General features: G+C 41.1%; 2 long non-coding RNA genes across 2 annotated transcripts; one reads left to right on the top strand and one right to left on the bottom strand.

The window, feature by feature from the left end:
* Positions 1-2,664: 2,664 nt before the first annotated feature.
* LOC134479697 (uncharacterized) lies at positions 2,665-6,604 on the top strand. Its single transcript, XR_015624705.1, has 2 exons — positions 2,665-2,981; positions 3,894-6,604. It is a non-coding gene; the product is annotated as an uncharacterized LOC134479697 (long non-coding RNA).
* LOC148004707 (uncharacterized) lies at positions 6,016-16,712 on the bottom strand. The gene is made up of 2 exons (XR_015624704.1): positions 16,641-16,712; positions 6,016-6,928 (listed from the first exon to the last, which is right to left on the bottom strand). It is a non-coding gene; the product is annotated as an uncharacterized LOC148004707 (long non-coding RNA).
* Positions 16,713-17,958: the final 1,246 nt, after the last annotated feature.

Below are 17,958 nucleotides of genomic sequence, written 5' to 3' on the forward strand. Positions count from 1 at the left end.
GGCATCACTATTCCACAGTGTGGAACCCAGAGAGACCAAAGGAGTCAGGCTAGGCCTGGGGATGCAGGTACCACTCTTTCTCTCACTTCCTGTCCCACTGGTTGAAGGCTGTGTCCTAGCACATTCTTCCACCGGGATGTAAGGGAATCTCTTAAACTAGTGGTTGCAACAAAACTCACTTTCCTTTCATTATTTTGCTTATGTATTGTGTAACACAAGTTGAAAAAAAATGGGTACCTTATGTTTTAGATAGGATTTTACCACTATAAACAGACACTATGACCAAGGCAAGTCTTATGAAGGACAGCATTTAATTGGGCTGGCTTACAGGCTTGGAGGTTCAGCCCATCATCATCAAGGTGGGAGCAGGGCAGCATCCAGGCAGGCATGGTACAGGAGGAGCTGAGAGTTCTACATCTTCATCTGAAGGCTGCTGGTGAAGGACTGGCTTCCAGGCAGCTAGGATGAGGGTCTTAAAGCCCACACCCACAGTGACACACCTACTCCAACAGGGCCACACCTTCTAATAGTGCCACACCCGGGGCCAGGACAGAGGATATACAAACGATCACACCTTAAAAATGTGTATATTTAGGAAATAATTTGTATGAAACAAAGTGGAACTGAAAAAAATGATTTCTTAGTTTCTATTGAGCTGCTAAATGTAACTGTACACTTAGCCAGATATGATTGTTGTGCTTTATTTCCTAGGTTCAGTTTTAAATCTTGATGCTAAATAGAACAGTGAGAGTTTCTACTCGGGATCAGGTTTTCTTTTCTCATTTTTTTAAATGCTGGAAAATAAGCCCTTTTTAGTAGCTTATATCAATTAATTTTTCTTAAATAAAAACTAATTTTTAAAAGCCAGGCAGTGGGGGTACATGCCTTTAATCCCAGCACTCAGGAGGTAGACATAAGTGGGTCTCTGAGTTCGAGGCTAGCCTGGTCAATAGAAGGAGTGCCAGGACAACCAGGGCTACACGGAGAAACTCTGACTCAAAAAAACCACAACAGATCAACGACAAACAACAACACAAAACAAACAAGAAACAAACAACAACAAACCAATCCAACTTTTAGGAACTTCTGAACCATTAATTTCTTCCTCTTTTCTGCTTTTCTGTTTTCACTGCCCATGGACTGTGGAAAAGGTAGGGAACCTAAGATTCATTCTTTCATTCTACGTTTGGCAACGGGATGGGTTTTGAACAGCAATTCTCAGGCCGTGTCAGATTTTTAGCCACTCTCTTCTCAATGCTGCTTCTAGTGCCACCCGTTGTGCTATTGCATTATAATTTGTCTAAGTGTCTACCTCCGTTACTGGGCTGGAAGCCCCTCAAGAATGACGTATGTGCACTTGCTCTCTATGTTCTACACCGCGTAGTGCTAGGAAGAGGCGTAGAAGGTTCAGATTCATCCATCCTTCCACTCTGTGTTCACCGGGATACACGGTCTGGCCGTGCCGAGGAGGGGCTGCCATTGCTGTTTGTCTCAGCATAGGATCTATGTTGGGGACAGCGTGGCATAAGGAAGACTCATTCTTTACACTGTGTCAAGTGCTTTGCATGTGTGATTTCAGCTTATCACCATTAGGTATATGGCATTACCGATACATCACCGAATAAGGTACTGAAGGCTAGAAAGGTCACGTGCAACTCGAGTCACATCCTTCCAAATGCTAAAGCCAGCTGACCAGGGTCTTATGGCTCTACTCCTGACTAGTAGTGCATTCACTGCTCATATTTTTTTAAAAAGAAAAATAGTGTAACTAGCATATATATATATATATATATATATATATCAACTTAAAAAGGCATTGTCATGAATTGTACACATCCTTCATACCCTTACCCAAGGTTACCATCCATTAGCATATTAGCATTTGTTGCTTATTCCTGTGCGTGCATTTCCCACATTATTATTATCATTATTGTTGTTGCTGTTGTTATTTGGAAACAGGATCCCTCTGTGTAGTTCTGGCTGGCTTGGAACTTACTATGATGGCTTCAGACTCACAGAGATCCCCCTGCCTCTGCCTTTCAAGTACTAGGCACATACCCTCATGCTGATTTTTTTGTTGAAAGTTTGCATATTCTACAATATTTTCTTTTTCACCTGATATGATATTTATAGACTCCTCATGACAGGCCTCTTTTAGAATCTGTGATAAAACACAAGAACCTTGGGGAGGAAAGGATTTATTTTACCTCATACATCTACAGCATAGTCCATTCATGAAGTCAGGGAGAGGACTATCAAATACGACAGAAACTTGGAGGCAGGGGCTGATGTAGAGGCCATGGAGGGGTGCTGCTTACTGGCTTGCTCATCATGGCTTGCTCTGCCTGCTTTCTTAGAGAACCCAGGACCTCCAGCCCAGGGATGGCTCCACCCACAGTGGGCTGGGCCCTTCCCCTTCAATCACTAATTAAGAAAATGCCCTACAGATTTGCCTACAGCCTGATCTTATGGAGGCATTTTCTTAACTGAGGCTCCCTCCTTTCAGATGACTCTAGCTTGTCAACATAAAACCAGGCAGCATAAGCACAGAAAATTATTTTCTTTTGCAGTGACACATATATGTATTTGATTCTATTCTTCTTCTTTTTATAGCCTTCTGGGTTGCCTTCCATCTTTTGTTGATGTAAGTGATGTATCTTACAGGTGCAAGTTGTACCTGTCAGGGCCGGTGCTCCTTCTCACTTTTTATCCTAACATTACTGTGATGACCACCAAGTTCATGCCATTTGGACAAGATCAGTGTTTTCTACTTCCTGCCTTAAGGACTCTCAATTGCTGCTGTCGCGTGAGATGCCCTAAGATACGTTGAGGGCCCAACCATTCAAATCAGCAGCGGAGCGAGTCTTAGAGAATCAGGAGAAAAGGAGATGGGAGGCAGCAAGAAAGGACCCTCTTCCCCGCTCACCCTCCAACGGATCTCGAATCAGCAGTCACGTGGTCTTAGGATCCCGGTAGATGAAGTGCGTAAGTGGTACGGGATTGTGGCCTGCTTAGTAATATACCCCGTTGTGCCCTCTTTTTTCTACCTCTTTCCCATTTTCCTTTACTTCCACTTTTCTACGGTCTTGGATGATGCAGCAACATATAAATGTGTTTGACCCAAGCCATCCACTCGGAAGAACCAGACTTAAAAACCAGGCATAACTCAGTTGAGGCTTTTGGAGTTGTTTTCTCTCTGATCTGATGCCAGTGGGTACTCTGTTGTTCATAAGAAGGGGTGACACTCTCCTGTACCTATTCTAGTGAACAATTAAAGTTCTTATTTGGGGTTAGCTGGGAAGCAGTAAGCAGAAGCCAAGTTAATCCGTGTAGAGCCAGGGGCACTGTGACGGTCAGAGGAGCAGCTGTAGCTGTTGGTTCTCCGCTCCAACCTGACTTTACTGAGCTTTGCCTTCTGATGCTTGCAAACCACGTCCCCCTTTGGGCCTCTTACACTAGATGGGCTCTAAGAGTCTAGAGGAGAGGAGACAATCACATCTCCTCCCTGTTTTCTGTGCCTCTCAAACATGTTCTGGCTATCTGTAATAGAGAGCCGTAAGAGATAAGAACAGTAGGTGGTCCCTGGGTTCGGTGTCCAGCTCCGAAAAAAAAGAACCAAAAAAAAAAAAAAAAAAAAAAAAGAACAGTAGGTGGTAATCACATTGTCTTCATCCACAGGGATCTAGCTTGCAGGGAAGGTGAATAGGTTGGCTATTGGATCCCAATGTTTTCTAGGGTTAAAGTAGAAGGCTCACCACTGGCTGAGTATCCAATTTGTATAACAATAGCAATATTTTCTCAAAATGACAACTGTCAGCGGGGTTCTGTAACTAGCCGTTATCACTTCGTATAAATTCATATAATAAAATTGCATTTTCTTACTTTCTTCTAAGGTCTCAACTTGTCCACTGACTCAAAGCCAGCTAATTGAAGTGATGAGGTGCACAGCCTTGAGGAAGTATCCACGACATCATCACAACTGTGTACTTCACTCTGTTCCTGAAGAGGCTCTCGATCCCTCCACCCTGCAGGACAGCTCTCCACTGCGATGGAGAGGTCAACTTCTGTTTTTAAAGTATATTGTTGCTGTCTTCAGACACACCAGAAGAGGGCATCAGATGTCATTACAGATGGTTGTGAGCCACCATGTGGTTGCTGGGATTTGAACTCAAAACCTCTGGAAGAACAGTCAGTGCTCTTAACCACTGAGCCACCTCTCTCCGGCCCAAGAGAGGTCAACTTTCTGACAGTCGACGGAAGAAACACCTTTGTAGGTTCTTTCATAGATGAGTCTTGACTCTAGACCATGTATGGAGTCTTGACTCTAGACCATCTTTAGATCAGTTATGTAGTTATTTTCCTTTATCCCGACTACATAATTAGAATAACTATTATTGATACAGAAGTACCTTTTTTAAAAAAATTAACATTAGACTTGCGAGGAAGAACAAAAATGCTAATGACTGCCCTGGGAAATTCCTTAAAGCTGCCACCACCCTTTGCCAAGATAGTAACACACCTTCAGGGAAATAGCAAACCTGACTGCAAAAGACCCAAACACTTCAGGGTGACGGTCTCCAGTGTATCACAGATTAATTCTTGATCTGGAAAAACAGACACTGTGGGGAAAGCTTGGAGTGCTGTGCAAATTGGTGGCATACACAGACCAACATTCAACTGATTTTTGATGAAAGTGCTAAGAAGACACATTAAAGAAACACCGTCCTTTCAGTGAATGCTGCTAAGAGCTAGTTACCTTGTATATACACATGCAGACAAATGGAAGTATAAGTCAATCTCTCATGGTTCAAAAAAAAAAAAAGATGAAAGGCTTACATGTAGCACTTAAACTATGGCTGTCCTAGAAGGAAATATGGTGGGAATGTGTCAAGACAAGGCAACGGATTTTTAAATAAAGCTCCAAATCACAAGAGGCAAGCAGACAAGTAGCCTTCTCTTCAACTAAAAAGACCCAGCAAAACAACAGCCAACAATGAGAAGAGGAATCTACAGCACAGGAGAAAGTACTTATGCACTATTCACCTAACAAGAACTTAATATGTAGGATTTATAAAAGATTAAAAGTCAATAATCAAACTTAAATGATCTGTTTTAACAATGGATAATAGTCATAAGTTGGCATTTTGACAAGAGAAGACACAGAAGTTATTATTAGGGGAAAATGCTCAAGACCAAATTATTGGAGAAGTACAATTCAGAGCAATGGTGGGCTTACTTTCCTCCAGTTAGAATGCTATCATCATCATCATCATCATCATCATCATCATCATCATTAATTTTAAAACTGAAAGAAACAAGAGTTGGTGTGAATGTGGACAACAGGGAACTCTTTCTGATGGAAATTATGGAAACCATTATGGAAAAATGGTAGCTCCTTAAATAATTATAATCAAAAGATCTGGCAGTTCCACTGTTGAATGTATGTATATTCAGGGATACAGAATCAGTATGCTGAAGACATCTGCTCTCACATGACTGCAATGCCGTTCACAACAGGCAAGAAGTGGAAACAAGCTAAGGATGCATTAGTCGATGAATGGACTTTAAAATGTGTCTGTACCCGCAATGGGTACTATTAGGCTGTGAAGATAACAGAAACCTGGCCTTTGCAGTGACACAGATGGGCTGGACATCATTGCTAAACGGAGCCGGTGCAGCACGGAACTGTGAGCATCATAGGCTCTCGCTCCTGTGTGTACTGAAGAAGTGTTGTTCTCATAGAAGATGCAAGGATGAGCAGAGTCGTCCAGTGAGGACCAAGGCACAGTTAGATGGCAGAAGAAGGTTCTGGTGTACTCTGGCACGGCAGGGTGAATATCGTCCACAGCAGTGCATTTTAAAAATCTAAGAGAAAGTATTTTGAGTGTTTGCATCATGAAGTAAATGATGCGTGTCTGAGGAGAGAGCAGTTTCTAACCTGACAAACATTATGTAAACCGCTATGTATCAAAACATTGTATTTTCCAACGAATGCACATGAATGCAATGCATATGTGGCAGGTTTAAAAATTAACTTTAATCCACAGGGACTATTTTTTAAAAGAAAACAAACTGGAGCGCAACAGTACTTCAGTGTGGTTTCAATTTATGTGTCTCTGACAATTGCTCACGTTTCAGTTTAATTCAGTTGATTATTACTGAAGCAACTGGAAACCCACTCATCCAAGAGAAGCCAGCATTCTGTATGTTACTCGTCACTTGTTACAGCAACCAATGTGGGTTCATGTGGTTATTTGAATGGGAAATGTCCTCCATGGCTCAGGTGTTTGAACACATGGTCCAGCTGATGTTGCAGATTGGGAAAACTTAGGGCTGGCCTCGCTGGAGGAATGGCTTCCCTGTGGGAGGACTTTGAAAGGATATAGCCTCACCCCATTTCCAGTTTTCATCTTGACTTCAAGCTGGCACTGGAGGACGTGAGCTACCAGCTTCCAGATCCTGTTGCCTTGACTGCCTTCCACCGTGATGGACTCTTAATGCCTCTGGCACCATAGCCAAAACAAACCCTTTCTTCTAGAAGATGCTTCGGTCCTAGTGTTTTGTTACAGCAGCAGTTCAGAAACTAATACATCCGTGAATCAAATGCTTGCTTGGTCTTTCAGACTGGTAAGCATCATCTCTTGTGTAGGTGGTGTAATTGTCCAGGTTTGGAGATTTGGATGTCCCAGTCTCACGTGTTGGGCAATTGTTTCTTGCTGGCGGTATTTGGGAAGGTTTAGGAATTTAGGAGGTGAGACGTATTTGCAAGAAGTATATCACTGAAGAGTGACTGTGAAGGCTGGTCTCCAGTCCTCATCCTCACTCTGTGCTTCCCACCTCCTATGAAGTGAAGAACCACTTCTGCCACACACTCAGTCCTCCATGACTCTTGGCTTCTTCAGGGGACCAGAGTCAATGAATCTAAGAGCTATGGACATAAAAACATAATGGCATGAGATAAAATAAATAGTTCTTGGATCTGACATTTGTTGTTAGATGTCATCAATTTCACCCCCCATCCTCCCTTATCTCCACCCCCATGGCCAGCTTAGTACCTTTTGTAACCATGAAAACTACCAAGCCAAGAGAAAGTTTTCAGGTCACTTCCAGCTGGATTTTTCTATGTCCTACAACCAAGTGTGTTGTTTTCAGCAACAGAGCCTTATTATATGGTTCAGGGGTGGGGGCAAGCAAGAACAATGACAATAGCCATGCTGTTTGGGGGGGGCATTTGGGGCTCCCTGATCATTATTTCACAGGAAGGCATCCCATATTTGACACTGTGACTTTCGTTTTATCATCCATGTCTTCTGGGAGAGGCGCTGTCCATCCATGCAGTGTACCTGTGTTCAAACTCCTTCCTTACGTTAATTACATTTTTTAATAAGCTTACAATCCCTGGGCTCCCTTAAGGATAGAGACCATGTAGTGCTCACAAGCCTTGAGTCTGCTGATATCATGCAAAGTTGATTTTTCCCTCCTGCAGTTGTGACAGGTTTCCTGGGATAGGTATTCAAGGTTGTCAGTTGTTATCCTTCTGAATTTGAAATACATTATCCCAAACCCACTGACCTTTGAGGTTTCCGTTGAATTAATAGTTGATTATTCTGATCGGCTTGCCTTTGTGTGTGGCTTGGTGCTTCTTTCTTTCTGTTCTCAGTATACTTTTTGTGTTCTGTATATTTCGTGTTTGGATTATAATGCGATAAGGGAAGGGCGTCTCTGGTCTTCCCTGTTTGGTGTCCTAAATGCCTCCTCTATGTGCACTGGTGTCCTTTCCTCTAACTCTGGGAAATTTTCTTCTATTATTTTGAGAATGCTTCTGTGCCTTTAGAACAAGATTCTTCGCCCTTTTCCATATATATATAACACACAACTTTAGTTTTTCTAGAGTCTCACATATACCTTGCCGTTCTCACTGGCATTTTCTTTTCTTTTCTTTTTTTTTTTTTTTTTTTTTATTAACTTGAGTATTTCTTATATACATTTCAAGTGTTATTCCCTTTCCCGGTTTCCGGGCAAAATCCCCCTCCCCCCTCCCCTTCCTTATGGGTGTTCCCCTCCCAACCCTCCCCCCATTGCCGCCCTCCCCCCATAGTCTAGTTCACTGGGGGTTCAGTCTTAGCAGGACCCAGGGCTTCCCCTTCCACTGGTGCTCTTACTAGGATATTCATTGCTACCTATGGGGTCAGAGTCCAGGGTCAGTCCATATATAGTCTTTAGGTAGTGGCTTAGTCCCTGGAAGCTCTGGTTGCTTGACATTGTTGTACTTTTGGGGTCTCGAGCCCCTTCAAGCTCTTCCAGTTCTTTCTCTGATTCCTTCAACGGGGGACCTATTCTCAGTTCAGTGGTTTGCTGCTGGCATTCGCCTCTGTATTTGCTGTATTCTGGCTGTGTCTCTCAGGAGCGATCTACATCCGGCTCCTGTCGGTCTGCACTTCTTTGCTTCATCCATCTTGTCCAATTGGGTGGCTGTATATGTATGGGCCACCTGTGGGGCAGGCTCTGAATGGGTGTTCCTTCAGTCTCTGTTTTAATCTTTGCCTCTCCCTTCCCAGCCAAGGGTATTCTTTTTCCTCATTTAAAGAAGGAGTGAAGCATTCACATTTTGATCATCCGTCTTGAGTTTCATTTGTTCTAGGGATCTAGGGTAATTCAAGCATTTGGGCTAATAGCCACTTATCAATGAGTGCATACCATGTATGTCTTTCTGTGATTGGGTTAGCTCACTCAGGATGATATTTTCCAGTTCCAACCATTTGCCTACGAATTTCATAGACTCGTTGTTTTTGATAGCTGAGTAATATTCCATTGTGTAGATGTACCACATTTTCTGTATCCATTCCTCTGTTGAAGGGCATCTCGGTTCTTTCCATTTTCTGGCTATTATAAATAAGGCTGCGATGAACATAGTGGAGCACGTGTCTCTTTTATATGTTGAGGCATCTTTTGGGTATATGCCCAAGAGAGGTATAGCTGGATCCTCAGGCAGTTCAATGTCCAATTTTCTGAGGAACCTCCAGACTGATTTCCAGAATGGTTTTACCAGTCTGCAATCCCACCAACAATGGAGGAGTGTTCCTCTTTCTCCACATCCTCGCCAGCATCTGCTGTCACCTGAGTTTTTGATCTTAGCCAATCGCACTGGTGTGAGGTGAAATCTCAGGGTTGTTTTGATTTGCATTTCCCTTATGACTAAAGATGTTGAACATTTCTTTAGGTGTTTCTCAGCCATTCGGCATTCCTCAGCTGTGAATTCTTTGTTTAGCTCTGAACCCCATTTTTTAATAGGGTTATTTGTTTCCCTGCGGTCTAACTTCTTGAGTTCTTTGTATATTTTGGATATAAGGCCTCTATCTGTTGTAGGATTGGTAAAGATCTTTTCCCAATCTGTTGGTTGCCGTTTTGTCCTAACCACAGTGTCCTTTGCCTTACAGAAGCTTTGCAGTTTTATGAGATCCCATTTGTCGATTCTTGATCTTAGAGCATAAGCCATTGGTGTTTTGTTCAGGAAATTTTTTCCAGTGCCCATGTGTTCCAGATGCTTCCCTAGTTTTCTTCTATTAGTTTGAGTGTGTCTGGTTTGATGTGGAGGTCCTTGATCCACTTGGACTTAAGCTTTGTACAGGGTGATAAGCATGGATCGATCTGCATTCTTCTACATGTTGCCCTCCAGTTGAACCAGCACCATTTGCTGAAAATGCTATCTTTTTTCCATTGGATGGTTTTGGCTCCTTTGTCAAAAATCAAGTGACCATAGGTGTGTGGGTTCATTTCTGGGTCTTCAATTCTATTCCATTGGTCTATCTGTCTGTCTCTGTACCAATACCATGCAGTTTTTATCACTATTGCTCTGTAATACTGCTTGAGTTCAGGGATAGTGATTCCCCCTGAAGTCCTTTTATTGTTGAGGATAGCTTTAGCTATCCTGGGTTTTTTGTTATTCCAGATGAATTTGCAAATTGTTCTGTCTAACTCTTTGAAGAATTGGATTGGTATTTTGATGGGGATTGCATTGAATCTGTAGATTGCTTTTGGTAAAATGGCCATTTTTACTATATTAATCCTGCCAATCCATGAGCATGGGAGATCTTTCCATCTTCTGAGGTCTTCTTCAATTTCTTTCCTCAGTGTCTTGAAGTTCTTATTGTACAGATCTTTTACTTGCTTGGTTAAAGTCACACCGAGGTACTTTATATTATTTGGGTCTATTATGAAGGGTGTCGTTTCCCTAATTTCTTTCTCGGCTTGTTTCTCTTTTGTATAGAGGAAGGCAACTGATTTATTTGAGTTAATTTTATACCCAGCCACTTTGCTGAAGTTGTTTATCAGCTTTAGTAGTTCTCTGGTGGAACTTTTGGGATCACTTAAATATACTATCATGTCATCTGCAAATAGTGATATTTTGACCTCTTCTTTTCCGATCTGTATCCCCTTGATCTCCTTTTGTTGTCTGATTGCTCTGGCTAGAACTTCAAGAACTATATTGAATAAGTAGGGAGAGAGTGGGCAGCCTTGTCTAGTCCCTGATTTTAGTGGGATTGCTTCAAGTTTCTCTCCATTTAGTTTAATGTTAGCAACTGGTTTGCTGTATATGGCTTTTACTATGTTTAGGTATGGGCCTTGAATTCCTATTCTTTCCAGGACTTTTATCATGAAGGGGTGTTGAATTTTGTCAAATGCTTTCTCAGCATCTAATGAAATGATCATGTGGTTTTGTTCTTTCAGTTTGTTTATATGATGGATCACGTTGATGGTTTTCCGTATATTAGACCATCCCTGCATGCCTGGGATGAAGCCTACTTGATCATGGTGGATGATTGTTTTGATGTGCTCTTGAATTCGGTTTGCCAGAATTTTATTGAGTATTTTTGCGTCGATATTCATAAGGGAAATTGGTCTGAAGTTCTCTTTCTTTGTTGTGTCTTTGTGTGGTTTAGGTATAAGAGTAATTGTGGCTTCGTAGAAGGAATTCGGTAGTGCTCCATCTGTTTCAATTTTGTGGAATAGTTTGGATAATATTGGTATGAGGTCTTCTATGAAGGTTTGATAGAATTCTGCACTAAACCCGTCTGGACCTGGGCTCTTTTTGGTTGGAAGACCTTTAATGACTGCTTCTATTTCCTTAGGAGTTATGGGGTTGTTTAACTGGTTTATCTGTTCCTGATTTAACTTCGATACCTGGTATCTGTCTAGGAAATTGTCCATTTCCTGAAGATTTTCAAATTTTGTTGAATATAGGTTTTTATAGTAAGATCTGATGATTTTTTGAATTTCCTCTGAATCTGTAGTTATGTCTCCCTTTTCATTTCTAATTTTGTTAATTTGGACGCACTCTCTGTGTCCTCTCGTTAGTCTGGCTAAGGGTTTATCTATCTTGTTGATTTTCTCAAAGAACCAACTTTTGGTTCTGTTGATTCTTTCTATGGTCCTTTTTGTTTCTACTTGGTTGATTTCAGCTCTGAGTTTGATTATTTCCTGCCTTCTACTCCTCCTGGGTGTATTTGCTTCTTTTTGTTCTAGAGCTTTTAGGTGTGCTGTCAAGCTGCTGACATATGCTCTTTCCTGTTTCTTTCTGCAGGCACTCAGCGCTATGAGTTTTCCTCTTAGCACAGCTTTCATTGTGTCCCATAAGTTTGGGTATGTTGTATCTTCATTTTCATTAAATTCTAAAAAGTTTTTAATTTCTTTCTTTATTTCTTCCTTGACCAGGTTATCATTGAGTAGAGCATTGTTCAATTTCCACGTATATGTGGGCATTCTTCCCTTATTGTTATTGAAGACCAGTTTTAGGCCGTGGTGGTCCGATAGCACGCATGGGATTATCTCTATCTTTCTGTACCTGTTGAGGCCCGTTTTTTGACCAATTATATGGTCAATTTTGGAGAAAGTACCATGAGGAGCTGAGAAGAAGGTATATCCTTTTGCTTTAGGATAGAATGTTCTATAAATATCCGTTAAGTCCATTTGGCTCATGACTTCTCTTAGTCTGTCGACATCACTGTTTAATTTCTGTTTCCATGATCTGTCCATTGATGAGAGTGGGGTGTTGAAGTCTCCCACTATTATTGTGTGAGGTGCAATGTGTGTTTTGAGCTTTAGTAAGGTTTCTTTTACGTATGTAGGTGCCCTTGTATTTGGGGCATAGATATTTAGGATTGAGAGTTCATCTTGGTGGATTTTTCCTTTGATGAATATGAAGTGTCCTTCCTTATCTTTTTTGATGACTTTTAGTTGGAAATTGATTTTATTTGATATTAGAATGGCTACTCCAGCTTGCTTCTTCTGACCATTTGCTTGGAAAGTTGTTTTCCAGCCTTTCACTCTGAGGTAGTGTCTGTCTTTGTCTCTGAGGTGTGTTTCCTGTAGGCAGCAGAATGCAGGGTCCTCATTGCGTATCCAGTTTGTTAATCTATGTCTTTTTATTGGGGAGTTGAGGCCATTGATATTGAGAGATATTAAGGAATAGTGATTATTGCTTCCCTTTATATTCATATTTGGATGTGAGGTTATGTTTGTGTGCTTTCATTCTCTTTGTTTTGTTGCCAAGACGATTAGTTTCTTGCTTCTTCTAGGGTATAGCTTGCCTCCTTATGTTGGGCTTTACCATTTATTATCCTTTGTAGTGCTGGATTTGTAGAAAGATATTGTGTAAATTTGGTTTTGTCATGGAATATCTTGGTTTCTCCATCAATGTTAATTGAGAGTTAACATTAACATTGAGAGTTTTGCTGGATACAGTAACCTGGGCTGGCATTTGTGTTCTCTTAGGGTCTGTATGACATCAGTCCAGGATCTTCTGGCCTTCATAGTTTCTGGCGAGAAGTCTGGTGTGATTCTGATAGGTCTCCCTTTATATGTTACTTGACCTTTTTCCCTTACTGCTTTTAATATTCTTTCTTTATTTTGTGCGTTTGGTGTTTTGACAATTATGTGACGGGAGGTGTTTCTTTTCTGGTCCAATCTATTTGGAGTTCTGTAGGCTTCTTGTATGTCTATGGGTATCTCTTTTTTTAGGTTAGGGAAGTTTTCTTCTATGATTTTGTTGAAGATATTTACTGGTCCTTTGAGCTGGGAGTCTTCACTCTCTTCTATACCTATTATCCTTAGGTTTGATCTTCTCATTGAGTCCTGGATTTCCTGTATGTTTTGGACCTCACTGGCATTTTCTTACTTTACCTTTGGCCTTGTCAAGTTCTTCCACTTGTCTTCAGTCCTCATACTCTGTCCTTTCTTTGCTGCACCCATACTTTGCTGTGAATCCCCACAAAGGTTTTTATTTGACTTAACTATATTTAAAAATCTTATTCAGCTTCTTTTCTCCTCTCAGTTACCTCCCAGAATGCAAATTGAATGACAGACATTTTTATAGTTAATTTAGCCCATAAAGACAATATATAGGGGTTGGGGATTTAGCTCAGTGGTAGAGCGCCTGCCTAGGAAGCGCAAGGCCCTGGGTTCAGTCCCCAGCTCCGAAAAAAAGAACCAAAAAAAAAAAAAAAAAGACAATATATAAATCTTTAGAAGACCAACCTGAAAACTGTAGGTGATCAGATCTTATTTTTAAGTATGTGTGTATATGTTTATGGGGGTGGGGAGAGGTGGGAGGTATATATGCCTGTCGAGTGCCTATGCAGTCTACAGTAGCCCTATTGTAGATCTCCTGGAGCTGGAGTTAGAGAAAGTTGTGGGCTGCCTGACTTGAGTGCTAGGAAGTAAACTTGGGTCCTCTGTAAGAGCAATACAGGGTCTTAACTACTGGGCTATCCCTCTACCCCTGAGCCTGTTTGTAATTAGTGTCACCAAAGTTTCTGAGTCTGAATCATTGAGTGTGTGTGTGTGTGTGTGTGTATGTATATATATGTATATACATATATATACAAGTGTGTGTATATGTATATATATATATGTATACATATATATATACAAGTGTGTGTGTGTGTGTGTGTGTGTGTGTGTGTATGTGTTTGTGTTTAGTTGTTCAGTATATAAGCCACTGACACTTGGAAGTTTTCCATATATGCTCAAAAAGAATTCTATCTCAAAGATCTCATCTGCCAGATGGTCAGAAATCTAAAACAACCTTTATCACTGAAACCCAGAACTGGATACAATGTAAAGATCAACCAATCTTGCAGAGGCCAGTCCCAAAGAATACATCCACACCACAGGTTCTACTTCTATGGCTTAGGGAACATCATGGAGGAGGGATAGAACAACTGTCCGAACCGGAATGCTGAAGAGTCTGCCATGAAACAATCTCTCCCAAAAATGGCTGCATAAACAAGGCTGGAACCATGGCATTATGAATGGGCCTGTCAACATGGGAGGGGAAACCTTGGGATCTCAGTTCTACACAAAGAAGTACAAGCAACTAATGATTGCCAGGAAAGGGAGAATTAGCCTCTTCCAGGGCTCAGCCTCCTTATTGGTTTGTTCAAGGCAGAGAGATCAGCCCTCAAGACATTTACACATACAAACAACAAAAATGGACTCAGCAAGTTGTATTTATATGTATACGTGTACACACATTCACAAGACACTCCCCCCAGCGCGCGCGCGTGCGTGTGTGTATGAGAGAAACTGCAGAGAGGGGGAGGGAGGGAGGCGGGGAGGGAGAGAGAGAGAGAATTAAAATGGCTATTGAATTTAGAAGCATGGAATAACAAAGGGGGGTAACGTGGGGGGGCTGGAGGGAGGAAAGAGAGGAGAGAAAGTGATATATTTCTATTTCAATTAAAAACATACGAAATAGTTTTTAAGTGGGGAAGCTTGCTTGCAGTGATTAAGACGTAACTATTGGATGGCTTTTTCTAGCCTATTGTCTCAGACATTCTGAGTGTCACAGTCTTCTCTTTGCTATCAAAAGTGTCTTTCCAGAAAGGACTCAAACTCATGAATGAGAGTTCTTTTCATGTTAAGAAGGATTAGTACTTTAATCTAGAAGAATTAAATAATGGTTTTCAGCAAGCAGAGAGACTATTAATATCAGAATTGTTTAAGGCCCTTTTGAAATCCTGATTGTATAGGGCTGGCTTCTCTTAATTGAATAATTTTTTAATGCATGCTTTTGACAGGCAATGTGCAAATAGACAGCTCACCAACCTATCTTCATCCTGAATTCAGGACAGAAAGCAATGTCTAGGGGAATCTCATTACTGACTTCTGACTTTCCATTAAGGTTGTCTCTAAAAATCATTGTATTATAATGTTGGCATATACCCCAACCAAGTTTCCACTTTTAACTCTTTCCCTCCACAGATACCTCCGGCCTTACACTATTTCAATTTGACAAAAGCAAAGTTCATCTAATAACAACTACCTTTTAGGTTTGAAATTAGGACTTTTTCCAGGTTAACACTGTGTAGAAAGATACTCTCTCAGGACACTGAGAACTGGCCCATCCTATTTCCTAATGAACCATATGATCATGGAATTAAACACCAGAAACTCTATAATGAACTGTATGGCCAAGCCACGACACTTGGTGGGTTCGATATATTAAATTCGTTTGACACAACAGCTTCAATTTATGCTGGGTGTATCTGACGCGAGTCCACGGTCAATGAAGGAGCACTTGGAACCTGTCCTAGGTAGCTGGTTTGATGCAGTGAGCAGACTTAGCAGAGCAGATAGTCATACCAAGGGGTTTGTCCTAATAAAAATAATTGCAGATAGACACACGGGTGTGGCCTGGTTTCTATTTTCTTTACTTCTTCTTTTCTTTTTTCCTTCGGAGCTGGGTACCGAACCCAGGGCCTTGTGCTTGCTAGGCAAGGGCTCTCTCTACCACTGAGCTAAATCCCCAACCTAGTTTCTATTTCTTTCCAAGTTCTTTGTTTGGTTAGCAGAACTGCAGCATTACTCACAGAGTATGTTTTTCTCAACACTCAGGTAAACATCTGTGGAATGTGAATGTTACTTTTATTCATTTTCTTTTTTAGAATCGGCAGCGCATAGTTTACTCTTACGCATTAGAGAAAAAGCACAGGGATGATAAAATAATTCCTTCCCCGCCTTTGGGGAATCTCACACGAGATAACAATTTTTCGGCAGAGACCCCATTAGAATTTCTTAGCCCCGAGGACACATGTAAATCTTGGACCTAGTAAGCAAACTCGCTCATAACTCATGTGTATACAGTTTAATGGATCTGCCAACAATGCTTGCCGGCTCACGAATTCATGCCCACAAATGACAGATACATAATGTAATTACTTAAAAGAGGAAAATGGGCTGAGAATTTTCTACTCTCACCTGCTTGGTAAATGAAATTAAAGTATCTGAATGGGGAATAAGAAAAAAGTTGTTTTGCAGATTACAAAACGCTTGCTGGAATACTGTAAGTCCATTTACCTGTAAGACAAAATTGTTCTTGGACCAACACTCTCTTTTGCTGTCTTCTTAGACTTCATTCTCATCCTTCACCTGTTTAAAAATATCTTCCATGACGTTCAAATTAACGTGGCTTCCCCAGGTTACTCTATTCTCACCTAAGATTTTTTTTTTCTATTTTAAGATTCGTCGCAACTTAAAGTAATCTTGCTTCTTTGTTGTTGTTTCGTTTTTACTTACTTAGCACCAGCCTTCTTGGCAACAACGACATTTTATGAGATTGGGGAATTAAAAAGAAATCTTACTTATCTCAGAGAACTGCGGCCTCAGCGAGTCAGTCTGCGCGAGGTGGTTAACAAACAGCAGTCGGTGGATCTGCGGTGACGGAGCCACAGGACAAGCTCCTCCTGCGAGCCCGTCATCACCCAGGTGATTATCGTCAGTTCGCTCCAAGTCCTGTAGCTCCGACAGATTTAGAAACAGAAAATAAAACTGCTGTGATAACACAAGCCTATAATCCCAGCTCTGCCGAGGCAGAGGCAGGAGGACTACAGATCAGAAGGTAGCCTCAATTGCACAGTATGGTTTTATCTAAAAAAAAAAAAACAAAAAAACAAAAAAAACTAGGCGCAATACAGTTAGTTTACCCAAATGTGTGGAGGGGGTTTCGAGAGCTCATGGAGAAAATGTCTTTCTCAAGGATTCTCTGCCCTCGGCTGCTTTCAACCTTAGGCACAAGAAGCACACAACAGTAGCTATGGCCTCTGGACACTAGGTGGCGTAACACTTCTCCCTCAGTGTGGCAACCTAAAAATTCCTTTATTGACGTGACTTGATCTGTTATAGGGGTTTTGGAGTACATTTAAATTTATTTTCCAGATTAAGTTCCCATAATAGATACGTTGAAAATTATAAAAGAAAAAAAATCCATAGGCCTATCCGACTCTCCCTTGGGACAATCATATTTTAATATACCGGCATATTTCTTTCAACCTGTCTTGCTCATTCCCCACGTTTTTAAGAATAGATAACACGTTACACATTCACTGCCAAATGATTGTGTTCCAAAATATTCTATGTTACTAGGAAATATATATGTAAATTATTTTAAAGACTAGATAATGTTTCCTAATGTGAATAAGCCCTTATCGATATAATTAATGTCTAAATGGTAGAAGTTCAGGTATGTCAGTTCCTTAGTTTGCACTAACTTGTTCTGTCATACTACCCTGCGGTCCATAAAAATTGTATTCATTCATTTTCATTCATTTATTCATTCATTCATTCATCCATCCATCCATCCATCCATTTATTCATCCATTCATTCATTCACTCAAGACAAGCTCTCATTGAGTAACTCTGACTGACCTGGAACTTGATCTGAAGACTATGCTTGGCCTAGAACCCATAGAATTCCCCCTGCTTCTGCCTCCCAAGACAGCTCCCCACGCCTCCCTATGCTCTCAAAACACCTGCCACATGTAACAGGTCCCAAGACCTTGGCCGCGGATGCCGTGACATGTTTAGTTCAACCCGTTTTACCCATTTCTCACCATTTTCTTTTTAGAATAGATATGTTGTACTGCTAAATGATTTTGTTCCAAAGCATTCTATGCTTGTAGA

This window comes from Rattus norvegicus, chromosome 7 (genome assembly GCF_021556685.1).
Source record: "Rattus norvegicus strain SHRSP/BbbUtx chromosome 7, alternate assembly SHRSP_T2T, whole genome shotgun sequence".
NCBI classification, from domain to species: domain Eukaryota; kingdom Metazoa; phylum Chordata; class Mammalia; order Rodentia; family Muridae; genus Rattus; species Rattus norvegicus.